The sequence below is a fragment of the Cryptomeria japonica genome, chromosome 6 (genome assembly GCF_030272615.1).
Source record: "Cryptomeria japonica chromosome 6, Sugi_1.0, whole genome shotgun sequence".
Taxonomy (NCBI): Eukaryota; Viridiplantae; Streptophyta; class Pinopsida; order Cupressales; family Cupressaceae; genus Cryptomeria; species Cryptomeria japonica.
Genome location: NC_081410.1, coordinates 499,236,866 through 499,254,863, shown reverse-complemented (window position 1 = coordinate 499,254,863; position 17,998 = coordinate 499,236,866).

The window sequence follows — 17,998 nt, the reverse complement described above, 5'->3', positions numbered from 1 at the left end:
TGGAAGTAGATGCTATATTCACAAAGATGACAGAAATGGAAAGTTTGATCAGAAAAGTGAGGAAGGAACATTTCTTGGTTATTCTTCTAGAAGTAAAGCATTCAAATGTCTGATCAAATCATCTAACAAAATAGTAGAAAGTACAAATGTGAAAATTCCAAAGAACTAGAAAATTATGAAGAATTTGTTTATGTTCAACCAAGAAGTCCTATAGAGAAAGTCACTGAAGAAAATGAAGAGAACATCCAGTTACAGAGTGATGAAGAAGATCATACCGAGCCTATTGAGCCTATATTAGCCAGATATGTCAGAAGAAATCATGCATCAAGTCAGATTATAGGAGATGAGGATGATCCAGTGATGACAAGGAACAAACTGAGACAGAACACATGTCTAGTATCTGAATTTGAACCGAGAATAGTAAAAGAGGCATTTAATAGTGAAAATTGGGTAAATGCTATGATAGAAGAGATTGATCAAATCAAGAAGAATGAAACTTGGACATTGGTCCCAAGACCTAAGGACAAAAATGTAATCGGTACAAAGTGGATTTTTAGAAACAAGCTAAATGAAAAAGGTGAGGTCATTCAAAACAAATCAAGACTAGTTTGCAAAGGTTATGCTCAAGAAGAAGGAATAGATTATGGTGAGACTTTTGCACCTGTGGCTAGATTTGAGGGAGTGAGAACATTGTTGGCATATGTTGCTTTCAAAAATTTCAAGGTATATCAAATGGATGTTAAATCTACATTTTTGAATGGTATACTAGAAGAAGAAGTTTATATTGAACAACCTGAAGGATTTGTTGAAGATAGGAGTAAAGATCAAGTATGTAAATTGAACAAAGCTTTATATGGTCTGAAATAAGCACCTAGAGCATGGTATGAGAGACTGCACTCTTACTTGATTAAGATTGGATTTATAAGGACGAGTGAAAACAACAATATGTACATGAAGAATGATGAGGACAATGGAATACTGATCTCAGCCATATTCGTTGATGATATTATTTTTTGTGGAAATGATTCTCTATGCAAGAACTTTGGAAATGAAATGTGCAAAGAATTTGAGATGTCATTAATCAGTGAGATAAAGTATTTTATAGGTTTACAGATACTGCAAATGAAAGATGAGATTTTCATTACTCAATCCAAGTACATAAAGGAAATCTTAAAGAAGTTTGGAATGGAGGATTCAAAACCAGTAAATACTCCTATGACTACTAACTGTAAACTATCAAAGAATGATGAATCTGCATCTATTGATGAGACACTTTACCGATCCATGATTGGAAAGTTACAATATGTTGCGCATAGTAGACCGGATATAGCACATGCAGTAGTTGTTGTTGCAAGATTTTCTGTAGATCCCAAAGAAACCCATATGACAACAATCAAGAGAATTTTCAGATACTTGAGAGGCACTGAAGACTATGGCTTAGTATATGAAAAGAGGAATGATTTTGATTTAATATTTTATACTGATCCTGATTGGGCAGGAAACATTGATGACAAGAAAAGCACAAGTGGTGGAGCTTTCTTCTTGGGAGATAGACTAGTAAGTTGGCTTAGCAAGAAATAAGGATGCATTTCACAATCAACAATTGAAGCTGAATATGTTACTGTAGCAGTGAATTGCACCAATATAGCATGGATCAAGCAACTGTTGGAAGGTATAAATGAAAAGTTTACTAAGCCAATAACTATATTCTATGATAATACTAGTGCCATTAACATTTCAAAGAATCTGTTAATGCACTCTAAGACAAAACATATCTCTATAAAGTATCATTATCTCAGAGAAGAAGTTCAAGAGAAGAAAGTTGTGCTAGAATATATTAGTTCAAAGGAGCAAATAGCAGACATCTTCACAAAACCACTGCCAAGGGACACTTTTCAGTATCTTAGAAGCAAGTTAGGGGTCCTACCCCTATCTTCTACTCACTGACAGAGTTCGGTGAAAGCATCAATTCAATGAATCTATAGAATATTATGTGTGAATTGATGTTGATTTACGCACTTTAGGAGGTTTTCTAAAGGTGTGCAAGAAGTAGTATTGAAGGAAAGATTGCTCTGATCAAGTTTTAGATGTTACATTTGCATGTGTAACACAACAAAGCAAGCACTTCACAACAGAAGAGTTCATGATTTAGTTCTTTTACTTTTTGGCATTGTTGTCAAAGGGGGAGAAGACTAAATGGTAGACTAAATGGTAAAGCCCTAAATGAAGAAGATGACATAAGACTAATCACAGGGGGAGAAGATTACTGAAAAAGGGTGAAGATTAAAATGCAAGAAAATAGCTCAAGGATAACAGGAGAAGTCTCCATAGCAATCTGAATCCAAATCAATTTGAATATCTTGTTGGTATTACCATTTAAAAGTTGGTATTGCCATCAATGCCAAAGGGGGAGATTGTCGGCATTACAATAGAAAGGAGATTGTTGGCATTTCAATAAGGATATTGAGAAGGTTGTTGGAGATTATTGATATAACTGAAGAAGGATGATCACTGTCTTTATAATATTATTTTGTCATTGATGTCAAGAAATTGATTTTCTAATTCAGTATGATGTTGCCATATCTTGAGAAGATTGATTTGAAGAGAATTAAGATGTCGGTAAGTGACACAGAAAGAATGTGATGAATAAGGGGAGAAATAAGTTATTCAATGGGCAACTATTATTGAGTTAGACAATGATGAGATCATGTTGTTTAGATTGTTTTGATATCCTACATATGTTGTTGATTGTAAGGTTAATACTATACCATGTCACCGAGCAAAGAACCTAGTCGGTAAACCCTAAGGAACCTAGTCGGTAAACCCTAAGGTTATCGATATCGGTTAACGAAGGTAGAATGTCTACCGAGTAAAGTTTAGTATTTACTGAGTAACAACCGAGTTATAATAGATCACATTGGATGGATAAAAGCATTATTTAATGAAGGATGTTGATGAACTAGAGATGAATAAATTATTGGTATGCCGTGCATGAAGTTTGTTAAGGATCTACGACAATGGAAAATATAGAGGAAGATCTACAATACAGATTGAACCGCAATAACCTAGTACAAGTTCCTAGGAAGGAATGCAAGTTCCAAGGCGAGGTAAAATGTTTACAGATCAAAGGATACATTGAACCTAGTCAAGTTTGAAGATTTGATAGCTATGATTGATCATGGGAAATGTGATCAAGGAGATTCAACAGTTAGAAAATTGTTTATAAATAAGGAAATGTTAATAAACAATGGAAGCGGGCAAGTGTAAGAACAAGGATGCTACATAGTGATTACCGAGCATAGAAGCTTCAAGACCTATTTGAATAACAGTGTAGGGAGCCCAGCAGAGGGACAAGATAAGTCCTATGACTAGACAGTGTTGAGCAAATAAGAATCTGCTTTAGCATTTTAGATGTGAAGTTGCAGATATATTTTTATTACTGTTATTTTGTAAAGTGACAGAAAATCTCTTAACTGAGTGGACCTAACAGTCTTATTTGTAAACCCTCTAGCAAGGTAACATTCTAAATGAGTGTTTGAAATCCTTTGACAAGGTCACTTCTAACAAAGTGCAAGACTCTAACAAGTCTAAGGGAAATCCCTTAACTGGGTCACATCTAGCAATGTGTTTGTAATCTTTGACAGGATTTGCTTTTAACCGAGCATACTCTAGAAGAGTATATTTCTTAGTGGGTCCAAAATCCCATAGTGGTTTTTCCCTATTTGGGTTTCCATGTTAAATCTGGTGTTATATGTGTTATGATGATTATGTGTTTATGAGTTAGCATGTTTAGCAGTTTTTGGTTATATTGCTGAAGTATAAGTTACCGAGGTTAAATCTGTTGATTTTATGGAAGATTAAGTTTGTATGATTCACCCGCCTCCTCTCATCTTGTTACCTATTGGCATCAGAACTTTACAAGTATGAGGAAGACTAGGGTGGAAGTGTTGACCGACAATAGTGAGGTAACCGGAAGTGACCATACTAGCAGAGTGCAAAATCGACAAAGTGCAGAATTGGTAGAGAAGGAGAAAAGGATGATCCGGGAAGGAAGCAATAGAGAGCAAGGTGCAGCAGTGAGTTGAGCAGAGAACTAGCTGTGAATTGATAAGCGTATAATCGGTAAAGGAATTTTCAAAAGAGTTACAAAATCCATTTGTAACAAGACTATTACTTTTGTATTTGAATATACTCATAGTAGACCACTGAGTTGGAGCTTGATGTAGGGGTTGGTGTTCCTTGGGATGGTTCCCTAAATCAGGGGTTGGTGCTCCTTGGGTTGGTGCCCTAAATCAGGGGTTGGTTCCCTAAACATTGTAATCAGAGATTCATTGTGTGGATGGATTGGAGCAAGACCCCAACAACATTTCTCACTGAGGTTTTTCCCACCTTGGGTTTTCCTCATATATGTTGGTGTTATTGGATGTCCCCTTTACATGTGAGTGCATTTGTGATTGTCCCCCATCTAACCGGTAAGTCTTATTTCTGTTAGAACATAGAATCGATATACAAACATAGGATAAATAAAGGGAAAAGTTTGGAAACCAATGATTCACTCCCCCTCTCAGTGGTACATTGTGTCTAACAATTGGTATTAGAGCCTAGGTTACTAATTGATAAGATTTCTTTAGCTTGGGTAGATTCTGGCTTAAGGACACAATGGTCTATTTAGTGTCAATCCCTACTCCATTTTTTAATGGTTCAAACTATTCCATTTGGATTTTTAGAATGGAAGTCTACCTATCCTCTCTAGGGTTTGATGTGTGGATGTCTATTGTATATGGATGCCCTAATAAAGTCAGTCTTCCCACCGATTCTGATGTAGAAAGAAGAAACAAATGTAATGATGCAGGAATGAAGGCTATACTTTGTGGGTTATCAGATGATATCTCCTCATAGGTGGACATATGTAGATCAACAAAAAGATTATGGGACAGATTGAAGAAGCTCCATGGAAATGAGCCAACCACTACAAAACCAGTTTGTGAAGATAGGATGAGAAATGCATCTCATGTATCTACAGATGATGAAGGTAGATCTGCTAGTAGCTGCAACAATGATGAAGAAGACACCCACCTCTTCATGGCTCAAGAATTAGAAGATGAGAGACACACATCTTAAAATGATAATGCAGATCACTCCTACTAGAAAGATGTGTTTGGCAGTGATAGTGAAGGTGAAGAAGAAGAGGAAGAAAAACTTGATCTTGAAGGAGAACTTGTAAATGCACTTGAAGAACTCAGAAGAGTGATAAATGAATTCAAGTTATTCAAGAATGCTGCTATAGTGGAGCATAACCGGCTGATCAAATGCCTTGAAGAATCTGAGAAATGTATCTCAGAGTTGAAGACTCAAGAAGAAGACACCAAGGAGTGTTGGTGTAAAGATCTACCATCTAAGTTAGAGGTAAAAGATAAATAATATCAATAGCTAGTTGGAGAAATGGAGATTCTCCTAAATGACCTTGAGAAATGTCAGGATGAGCTCAAGGTAAGAATCTGGTATGATGGCAACAGTGATGCCTTGGACAAAATGTTAAAAAAGAAAAAGCATGCCAAGGACACCAAAGGATTAGGAGGTGGTGTCGGTGAATGCTCCACCAACAAGAATGTCCCCCACAATGGCATTCTGTTTGTCTCCTCAAATGGAGAAAACAAGGGACAAACCTTCACTATCCGGAATAATCCCCAAAAGAAGGTTGATATAACAACAACCGGTGAAGATATGCAAATAAGGGTGAATACCAGTGCTGCAAGAAGGAGAAGACAACTTCACCAGAAGTAAGAATATGAGAGGACAGAAAAGAAGACCTCCCACTGGTAGAAGAAAAGGAAATGCTACAACCCACAAGACAAATCAAGTGTGGGAAAAGAAGAGATCAGATGGAAGAGCTGCAGAGAATGGGCAATCAAGGATCCATCCCTGGAGAAGCAGAAATGGAGATACTAAACCAAAAAGATCTCCCCATGCATGGCATAATAAGTTTGTAAGTTATAAACCCTCCTTCTTCGGTTATTGCTTTGCATGTAATGGTCATGGTCATAGGGCCAAAGAATGTTGAAAGAGATCTAGAAGGAATAATCTAGGATCTCATAGATATCATACAAATGAGAAAAATGTATCAAGGAGTAGATACATGCATATCCCCTCTCCCGGTTATGCAAATAGTGTTTGTTATAACTACAATAGACATGGCCATAGAAGTTATGAATGCAGGAAGAAGAAATCATAGTTCTATGGAAACTAGTAGAACAATCATGCTCAATATAGTAGTAGTTATAGAAGATATGAGCAAAAAAAACCTGCATGCAACCAAAGGAGAAATGTCTCTATAGGATTAAGAGGTCCATCGACTTCAGTTGCCAATCACAACAATATGACCACAAGAAGATGGTCTAACTGGTATGTTAGAAGGTTCCCCAATCATGAAGTTGGGATGGATATTGTGTGCTACTATAACATTGCTTCTGATTATGATGCAGAATCTAGAAATGGAAGGACCCATTAGCAAAAGAAGGTAAGACCTACTCCCAAGACTGAAAAATGGGAAGAAGAATGTGACCAAGCCAGTATGGAGGGAGAAGAAAGAAGATGAAACCATGAACTGGCACTGTGCATTCAATGCACATTTGATATCTCCTAAGGCTTAAAGGAGATACATGACCTTAAGGGGAGTAGTACACTGACCTAATCATTCACCCCCTCAGTGAAGGAGGACACATAGAAGAACAAGTTGTTGCCAGTATGAAAGAAAGAAATAAGAAGATAAGTATGTGTAGTGGTGGCTTTGGCTACACACCTATAGATCAGTGTTGGATCACTACTGCATGTGTCAAATAGATGGAGATTAACAATTACAATCAAATGCAAAGTGACACAAATTGTCAGGAGTTATAGGTAGGTGCTCCAGTAGTGATGATGGACTGGTACATGAAACGGATATGTATAGGATGTTACCGGTATGAATATTGACAAGTACTTGTAGGTTATGTAAGAAAATGAGGTTCGAGATCATTGCATTATCCCTGGTAGCATGGAATTAGGATTTTATGTCTCAGGATCATGTCATTGGTTGTGGTAGATATAATGGAGCAGATAGATCATCAAATTGATCACACATGCACAACCCAACTGGTATATGGAGATGATTGGAGCCTTGGTATTGGAGTTGACCAACATTGTGGACCTGAGATGTATGACTCAGGGGAGTTCAAGTGCTTATGAAGAAGAACAGACATGATTGAACTTGTGGGTGTACTAACTACCTAAATTGTAGATGATGGAAAGTGTTGTAGGTATACCTAAGAGAATTTCATGCTTAAGGTTATCTACTTTCCCAATTGGTTGTATTCATAGTACAATCACACTTGATTCTAAAGAAATTTGGGATCAGACAAAGGAAGATGCAGTTTGATCAAAAGGTAAGTAGTATTCACTGACACATCCTTCTACAATTGAGTGCTTTAACAATTAATATCAGTTTAGTATGCTCAATTGGTGTTAGTTCTTGGTTGAGTCCTCCATCTCAAGTGTTGTGACTTGAAAGATGTAAAAAATATTGGTTGAAGGAGGAGAAGCATCTGGTAGAGAAAAAGGGGAGAAAAATATTTGACAAGTGACCAGTAAATATAAGGAGGTGAGAGACCCTGACAGTGCCCTTTTCCATTGTTGTCAAAGGGGGAAAAAGATTCTATAGTATAAGACATACTACATGTGTGAGAATCCATGGATTATATAGAGGGGGAGAGTTGGATAACACAAAGGGGAAAATAGATTATGTAGTATGTCGGATACTACATGTATTGACATAAATGCCAAAGGGGGAGATTTTTGGCATTGTGTTGTCATTGATGTTAAACGATATAGGAAGACTATCGATATAAGAGATATATGTGCACACTATCATTGTTGCATACCAGATGTGATGCCTTTGATATCACCTAGTGTTGCAGATAACCGGTGAGGTAAGGGAGAGAATATCTATTAGGACAATGACCACTAGAGTCACTGGTACACAAGTTAGTGTTTGACTTGTGTGGATGAAATGGACAGGTTACCAATACATTTTATCATTGGTAAGGAAAGGGTGTCAACTGGTAAGTGTTGTGCTGATAGTGAGTATTTGCCAACCGAAAAGCTTATGACTAGTGTACAAGCAGAGAGAAAGATACTTGGATGTTGACTATGATGAAGAGGCAGAATGTTACCTAAATCACATCAACACAGGAGGAGAAGGATGTACAGGTCACCGGTATGTTGTGTGGATGCAAAACAGCAGGACTCCCATCAGATAAAGATGTAGTCACTAGTTGAAGAGAAGGCTGACAATGAGCATGCCCCACACCGGATCACATGTGCCTGTTTGAAGATATGTGGCACAAATAGGGAAGCCACATGAGTGCATTGCAGGATGCAGATGACAAGAATCCACTACCATTGGTAAGTGAAGCTTATCTTCTATTATGAAAAGTGTGCATCATAAGTTTTGTGAGATAAGACAAAAGAGTTAAAGGCAAGTGTTTGAAGGCTCACACCGGATCTACTGGTGAATCATAAAGATACCTCAAGTGCATGAAATCAGGGTTATGCACTGGACCGATAGAGAAGGCATGATGAGTTGTTGGGACAGATGAAGAGTGATGGGTTTGTCACCTTGACAAACCGGTTGATATATTGTCTAGTCTGATAATGAAGAAGGAAAGGCTGAGCAACTACAGATAGAGGGTTCAATCGACATGCATATGCCTCAGATGGAAACTGTTGAAGGTTGAAGACATGGTGTCATCAAGGGGTTTACTGGTATGTAAGTCCACCTGAATTGCAACAAAGTGTAGATGCAAAGGACTATCATTTGATAAAGATGTGCATAAGATAGGTTAGCAAGAGTGCTGACTGGTTGAGTGTTCCATAGGAAGAGAAGAAGAGTGCAAGGTTGAAAGTAGACCGGTTAAGGGTTGACAAGCAGGGTTAGTAAGCCGATAGAAGAACTTGGTAATGGAGTTGGTCAGTGATCCCATCCATACTGACACAAATGACCTCGTAGAGGTGCATACTAACAAAAGGGCCACGTGGAGGTGAAGTGGCATGCATGCATAGGGCGTCATGTTAAGTCAGTGAAGTGTCAAGCAATGAGGTAGATGGTGAAAGGTCAACATTTATGTTGACTGCATGATTTACGGGATGCACAATAGAGGTTTGTGACTCGAGGTCAAATAGACAACAAAGATTTAGCATAGACTATTTGAGTAGATCGAGGCAAGTGAAGGGAACCACAAAGCCATTCTTGGTGATCGAACAAGAAATCCACTGACAGGTTAAATGCAGACTGCTAAAAATAAAAGGCGTGATTAGGAAGGCATGACAATGGAGGGATTGATTGATGAGTTACAGTTCATCAATCTAGGTGATCAGATTAGATGTTATCTGATTGGATTTGGTTTTCCTTAAGGTCAATGAGGAAACCCCAACTGCCCAAAATTTGAATTGGCTTTTGGCGGGAAAACTATTTATAAATATGAAACCCAAAATCGATGAAGGTTGTTACAGAATGAAAGAGTGTTGCTGCATGTGAGAATAAATTAGTCAAGTTCTCACCAAGAAGAAGTAGAAGAGACTGAGTGTGAGGAAGAATAGGGTGGAAGTGTTCACTAACAACATTGAGGTAACTGACAGTGACCATATCAGCAGAGTGCAGAACTGATAGAGTGCAAAATCGATAGAGAAGGAGAAAATGCTGAACTGATAAGGATGCGAAAAATAGCAAGGTGCAACAGTGAGGTGAGCAGAGAACTAGCTATGAATTGATAAGTAGAGAACCAGTAAAGGAATTTTTAGAAGAGTTACAAAATCCATTTGTAACAAGACTATTACCTTTGTATTTGAATATACTCATAGTAGACCATTGAGTTGGAGCTAGGTATAGGGGTTGGTGCCCTAAATCAGGGGTTGTTGCTCCTTGGGTTGGTGCCCTAAACATTGTAATCAAAGATTCATTGTGAGGTTGGATTGGAGCAGTAGACTCCAACAACATTTCTCACTGAGGTTTTTCCCATCTTGGGTTTTCCTCATATATGCTAGTGTTATGTGATGTCTCCTTTATGTGTGAGTACATTTTTGATTGTCCCCCATCTAACCGATAAGTTTTCTTTCTATTAGAACATAGAACCGGTATACACACATAGGATAAATAAAGGGAAAAGTTTGGAAACCATTGATTCACCCCCCTATTAGTGGTACATTGTGTCAAACACCCTTAGGACACCATATGGTGTCATTATGGGTTGTATGGTGTTTTAAGGGGTCATATGGTGTTCTGTGACCCCTTAGAACACCATATGACCCCTTAGGACACCATATTGTGTCGTAAAGGGTCATATGGTGTCATAAGGGGTCATAAGGCACCTTATGACTCCTTAGTACACCATATGACCCCTTAGCACACCATATAGTGTCGTTTGGGGTCAGATAGTGTCGTAAGGGGTTATATGGTGTTCCATGACCCCTTAGGATGTCATATGACCACTTAGGACACCATATGGTGTTGTTAAGGATTATATTGTGTTCTAAGGGGTCATATGGTGTTCTATGATGCCTTAGGACACCATATAACCCCTTAGGACACCATATGGTGTCCTTAGGTGTTAGATGGTGTCCTAAGGGGTCATATGGTGTCTTATGACCCCTTAGGAAACCATATATGGTGTCCTTAGGTGTTAGATGGTGTCCTAAGGGGTCATATGGTGTCCTATGGCCCCTTAGGAAATCATATGCCCCTTTTAACATCCTAGTGCATGACATGACCCTTTAGGACCATATGATGTCCAGATGGTGTCCTAAGGGGTCATATGTTATTCTAACACATGTGTTACCCCTTACAACCCCGTATGATGTTGGTATTTTGGTATGGTTTTGTCATTGATGTCAACACCTACTGAAACACTAGCACTTTGGAGATCCAGCAACATTCACCGGCAAGCAAGTAACTATTGCACAGTTACTGGTGTATGGTTCATCGATAGTATATAATGTTCACCAGCACTTGGAATGATATGGAAGACACTTGGTAATGTCAAAGACATCATGTGGACACTTTGTTTTGAAGAATTAATCATTGGTATATTCATATTTGCATATTTTCTTTTATCGACAAATAGGTCCAGGATTATCTAGGGTTACACCAACAGGTTTATCTTTTCTAGATCAGCATGGCACGCTATGGAGATGACTTATTATTGTTGTAAATGCATTAAGCCGACATGTTTAATAGGCTGTTGCATCAGATATTATATTGGATGTAAAATGTTTTTTATTGTAATATCTTGTAGAGTCGACCTACAAAAATTGGTCTTAGGTTATGGTATAAATGTAAGATCTTATTTGTAAGATCGAATGTGGAGTGCGAAAAAGATTTGTGTGAAGGTATATGCAAGATTAAGCAAAGGTATACATGAAGAAATCATTTGAAGGTGAAGCTAGGTTTTTGTAGAAGCATATCAGCATTACACTGGTACTGAATCCATCATATGAAGATGCTATTTTGTGCAGTACATTCTTATTGGATTTAACCATCCAACTATAGTCAGTGTGACTCCCATTTTGTGATTGAGAAGTGAGCTCTAGGCTGTTGGCCTTTCTGCATGTGCAGACCCCATTTATGTACACTTACTATCTACAGTAGTATCATCTGATTGTGGGTAAGGTTTCCCACCATGGTTTTTCCCCTTATAGGGTTTCCACGTACAAATATTGGTGTTATGTGTTGTGGATGACTCTATGTTTATGTTTCATGCATTAATCTCTACCGGTATAGCAATTTACTGTTAACACTGTCTACCGACACAATTAACTAGTTTACCGATATTAAGCATTAAGTTGGTTAATTGGTTTTTGGTTTAAATTTATTAGACAACTGATTCACCGCCCCTCTCAGTTGTCTCTGGGACCTAACAATTGGTATCAGAGATTAGTCAACTTTTGCAGAAGTTTAACAACTTGAGGAGATCCAATGTCTACTAATTATTTCAGGAAGGATAGTCCTAAACTTGATGGAACCAACTATGGGATATGGAAGATCAAGATGGAGACACATCTGAATTGCATCGGTAAATACATCTGGGAAGTTACAAAGAATGGTTATACTACTACTGTAGCTAGTTAGACTGCCCCAACTACCTTAGCTAAAGATGAAGAGAATGATTGTAAAGCAAGAGAAGCACTTTTGAGCATGTTATCAGATCAACAAATCATGGGATTATTAGATAGGTCTACTGCTAAAGCTATTTGGGATCATTTGGAAACACTAAATGAAGGAGATTCTATAGTCAAGATTGCAAAGCTTGAGAGCTTCTGAATCAGGTATGAACATCTGAAAATGGAAGAAGATGAAAGGATTTCTGCTTTTATGGAAAGGGTAAATGAAATTGTTTTGGGTATTAAATGTTGTGGAGGAACCTTGAGTGAGGATGACATTGTTTCAAAAATATTAAGAGGATTGCCATCGGCATATAAAATGAAGGTTACTACTATAAATGAGTTGAGAACAATGCCTGATACATCAGTAACTAGGGATACATTGATTGGAAAACTTTCAGCCTTTGAAATTGAGGAATTTGGTCCTGTTGCTACTATAAAAATTGATTTGGCCTTTAAAGCATCAACATCATTTGCTCCATCATTTGACAAATTAGACTGGAAAGCCTTTTATGCAAGAGAACTTGAAGAAACCAGGAAGGAGAATGAAGAGCTTGAAGAACTTGAAGCACTATTTGCAACAAAAATGCCAAAAGGTCTAGTTGGAAGTAAGTACAAAGGTAAAGCACCCTTTAAATGTTTCAACTGCAATAAGATTGGTCATATGGCTTTGAGATGCCCTGATAGACATGCTAGACTAAGAGAAGAAGCTAGAAGAACATACAAGCCTAATCCTGAATATCAGAGATACAGATTTAAGAAAAACAAAGAAAAATCCTATTACATTGCTGATGAAGGTGTGACTGATGATTCTGATGAGGATCCAACAGACAATGGATGGGTTTTTGTTGCTATAACAGAAGATCAACCAACACCTACTGCTCAACCAGTAGAAAAAGCCCTAGCAGCTAAAGTTGAAGCAAAGGATAAATGGATCATTGACTCAGGATGCTCACATCACATGACAGGAGACAAAGGTAAATTCTTGAACTTTCAAGAATACAATGGAGGTTTAGTAAGATTTGGAGATGACAAAGCTTGTTCAATCAAAGGTAAGGGTTCAATATCTCTTGATGGTAAGCATAACAATGACAATGTCTACTATGTTGAAGGATTAAAGCATAATCTCTTAAGTGTTGGTCAGTTAGTTGAGAAAGGATTTCAGTTACAATTTAAAAATGGAAAATTTAAAATCATGAATAGAATTGGTTTGGAAATTGCAACCGGTAATTAGACTAGAGGTAATATCTTTCATTTGAATAACAGTGAAAAGGCATGCTTGATTGCACATATAGATGAAAGTTGGTTATGGCATAAGAGACTATGTCATGTAAACTTTGATTGCATGGTAAAAATCAGTACTTCTAAGGCAGTTAGAGATCTACCTAAAATTGTGAAACCTCATAATACAATTTGTAAGGAATGTCAATTTGGAAAACAAGTTAGAGCTAGTTTCAAAAGTATTCCAGAAAAATCCAATAATCCTCTTTATTTGATTCACACTGATTTATGTGGTCTAGATAGAACTAAAATCTTACAAGGTGATAGATATTTCATGCTAATTATTGATGATTATTCTAGAATGTGTTGGGTTACTTTTCTCAGAGAAAAATCAGAAGCACTTGGAAAGTTCAAACTGTTCAAAGTAATGGTTGAGAATGAAACCGGTAAGAAAATCAAATGTTTAAGATCAGATCAAGGAGGAGAATTCACATCTAAGGACTTTAATACATTCTATGAAATGAATGGAATCAGAAGATAGTTATCAGCACCTCGGACACCACATCAGAATGGAGTTGTTGAAAGGAAAAATAGAACTATCTTGGATGCAGCAAGAAGTATGTTATCAGAAGCAAATCTACCACATGTGTATTGGAGAGAAGAAGTTAGCATTGCTGTCTATACATTCAACAAATTTCACATCAAAGGTGAAACCGGTAAGACCCCTCATGAACTATGGTTTGGTAATACTCCTACTCTTAAGTGATTCAGAATTTTTGGAAGTAAATGTTATATTAAAAGAGATGAGTATACTGGCAAATTTGATCCTAGAAGTGATGAAGGAATATTTCTTGGTTATTCATCTAAGAGCAAGGCATATAGATGTTTTAATAAGAGACTGCAAAAAATTGTGGAGAGTACAAATGTAAAGATTGATGAACAATTCAGAGGAACTTCAAAGTATATAGACTCTGAACCGGCAACAAAAATTGTGACAAATGAACCTACACTAAATCCACTGGTACAGAATGAAGATCCAATTACCTCGATATCATCAGAGGATTCTACAGTAATTGAAGAACAACAGCAAACTAAGACACCCCGGTATGTAAGATTGAATCATTCTAAAGATCAGATAATTGGAAACAAATTTAAAGGAGTTATGACAAGAGGAAGATTGACAAATGAAGAGGTATGTCTTATTTCTCAAATTGAACCATCATCTATCAATGAGGCATGTGAAGATAAATTTTTGATTAAAGCTATGGAAGAAGAATTAGGACAAATTGAGAAAAATAATACTTGGACATTAGTTCCCTGGCCTAAAGATAAAAATGTAATTGGAACCAAATGGGTATTTAGAAAAAAAATTAATGAAGATGGTAAGGTTGTCAGAAATAAAGCAAGACTAGTGTGTAAGGGATATTGTCAAAAAGAAGGAGTTGATTACAATGAAACCTTTGCACCAGTAGCCAGAATTGAGGTAGTCAGATTATTCTTGGCTTTTGCAGCTCACAAGAACTACAAAGTTTATCAAATGGATATTAAATGTGCATTTTTGAATGGAGATCTTGAAGAGGAAGTATATATTGAACAACTTGATGGATTTTGTTTGATAGATGACAATGATATGGTTTGCAGGTTAAGAAAAGCTCTGTATGGATCGAAACAAGCCCCAAGAGCTTGGTATGCAAGGTTGGATAAGTATCTTTTAAAGATTGGTTTTACTAAAGGAAATGCAGATAGCAATTTATATTACAAAATAACTAATGATGACATCTTGATTATTGAAGTATTTGTTGATGATATAATCTTTGGAGGAGAAGATGGATTATGTAAGGAATTTTCTATTAAAATGTAGCAAGAATTTGAAATGTCTTGATTGGAGAAATAAAATTCTTTTTAGGATTGCAGATTTCACAGACTGATAAAGGTATATTTTTGAGTCAATCCAAGTACTTGAAAGAATTGCTAAAGAAATTTAGGATGGAGAACTCTAAACCAGTAAGCACACCTATGACTACAAATGACAAATTATCTCAAAAGGATGAATCTACACCTGTTAATCCAACTAGATACAAATCTATGATAGGAGGTTTACTGTATTCGATACAAGCCAAGTCTGATATTATGAATGCAGTATGTATTGTTTGTAGATTTCAAAGTAATCCTAGGGAAAATCATGAATCAATAGTAAAAAGGATTTTTTGGTACTTACAAGGCACATCAAATCTTGGATTATGGTATCCTAGAGATGAAAATTTTGACCTATGTGCATACACAGATGCAAATTGGGCAGGAGATGTGGATGATAGAAAAAGCACCACTGGAGGAGCATTCTTTCTTGGAAAAAGATTAGTTTCTTGGTTGAGTAAGAAACAAAGTTGTACTTCTTTATCAACAGTAGAATCAAAATATGTTGCAGCAGCAACTAACTGTACATAGGTACTATGGCTTAAGCAAATGTTGAAAGACATAAAGGTAAAATGCAAGGAACCTATTACTATATATTGTGATAACACTGCAGCAATTGATATATCTAAGAATCTGGTATTACATTATAAAACAAAACATGTTTCTATCAAACTGAATTTTCTAAGGGAAAAAGTTGAAGAAAAAGAGATAAAACTGGTTTATGTGAATACTAAAGAATAGCTTGCAAATATTTTCAAAAAACCTTTGCCTAAAGAGACCTTTGACTATCTCAAAGATCAGCTTGGAGTCATACCACCACCGGTAGAGACTTAGACAGTTGATGATTGTCATCAATTGATAGAATTGAAAGACAAATCTTTTACTCCGGTCTTTGATGAGGAGGCTACTTCTCAAGGGGAGTAGTTAGTATATTGAATTGATTGGTATTTTGTATGAACTTGATTTTTGTAACTTTGGTATTTGATGTCAAAGGGGGAGAGATATCTATGGAAAAACACATTATCTTTTGAGGAGTGATTGGTATTGAAGATTAATCTTTGGATAATCACATGTTGCTCCCAGGAGGAGAAATTGTTGTTTAAAGGAGATTGTTGGTTTTTGGTATTTGGCATCTCTGTTTTGGCACTTTGATGGTTTTTCCATCTTGTGTTGCCATCAATGCCAAAGGGGGAGATTGTTGGTATTTTGGTATGGTTTTGTCATTGATTTCAACACCTACTTAAACACTAGAACTTTGGAGATCCAACAACATTCAGCAGCAAGCAAGTAACTATTGCACAGTTACTGGTATATGGTTCATCGACAGGATATAATGTTCATCGACACTTGGAATGATATAGAAGACACTTGGTAATGTCGAAGACATCATGTGGACACTTTGTTTGAAAGAATTAATCATTGGTATATTCATATTTGCATATTTGATTTTACCGACAAATAGGTCTTAGGTTATCTAGGGTTACACCGACAGGTTTATCTTTTCCAGATCAGCATGGCATGCTATGGAGATGACTTATTATTGTTGTAAATGCATTAAGCCGACATGTTTAATCGGTTATTGCATCAGATATTATATTGGATGTAAAATGTTTTTTATTGTAATATCTTGTAGATCTGACCTACTAAAATTGGTCTTGGGTTATGGTATAAATGTAAGATCTTATTTGTAAGATCGAATGTGGAGTGCGAAAAAGATTTGTGTGAAGGTATATGCAAGATTAAGAAGAGGTATACATGAAGATATCATTTGAAGGTGAAGCTAGGTTTTTGTAGAAGCATATTAGCATTACACCGGTACTGAATCTAGCATATGAAGATGTTATTTTGTGCAGTACATTTTTATTGGATTCAACCATCCAATTGTAGTCAGTGTGACTCCTATTTTGTGATTGAGCAGTGAGCTCTAGGCTGTTGGCCTTTCTGCATGCGCAGACCCCATTTATGTACACTTACCATCTGCAGTAGTATCATCTGATTGTGGGTAAGGTTTCCCACTGTGGTTTTTCCCCTTACAGGGTTTCCACGTACAAATATTGGTGTTATGTGTTGTGGATGACTCTATGTTTATGTTTCATGCATTAATCTCTACCGGTATAGCAATTTATTGTTAACACTGTCTACCAGGACACTTAACTGGTTTACCGGTATTAAGCATTAAGTTGGTTAATTGGTTTTTGGTTTAAATTTATTAGACAACTGATTCACCCCCCCCTCTCAGTTGTCTCTGGGACCTAACATATGGCACCTAATGATACCATGTGAACCCTCAGAATACCATATGACCACTAATGAAAATATTTATAATATAAATTTTAATATATACATTGATATATTATAGTATTAATATATAACATTTATATTATATATTAATATATTGATATACAATATATTAATATATAATTTATTAATATATTATTATAGTATATTAATATTATATTAATATATTAATATTATGAATATTATTAATATCATAACTGCTAGAATCAAATATCCAATTTATCCGATTTTTATGACATAAATTTCAAATTTTGAAATTTGGCTCGAGAATGCTTTGGGATTTGGCTTAAAAATGACGAGCCTGGAAAGTCAACAAAAAAAATGTGTTTTTGAGTATTCTTTGATTTTTCAGACTTCGCACTGGTGGCTGACGACC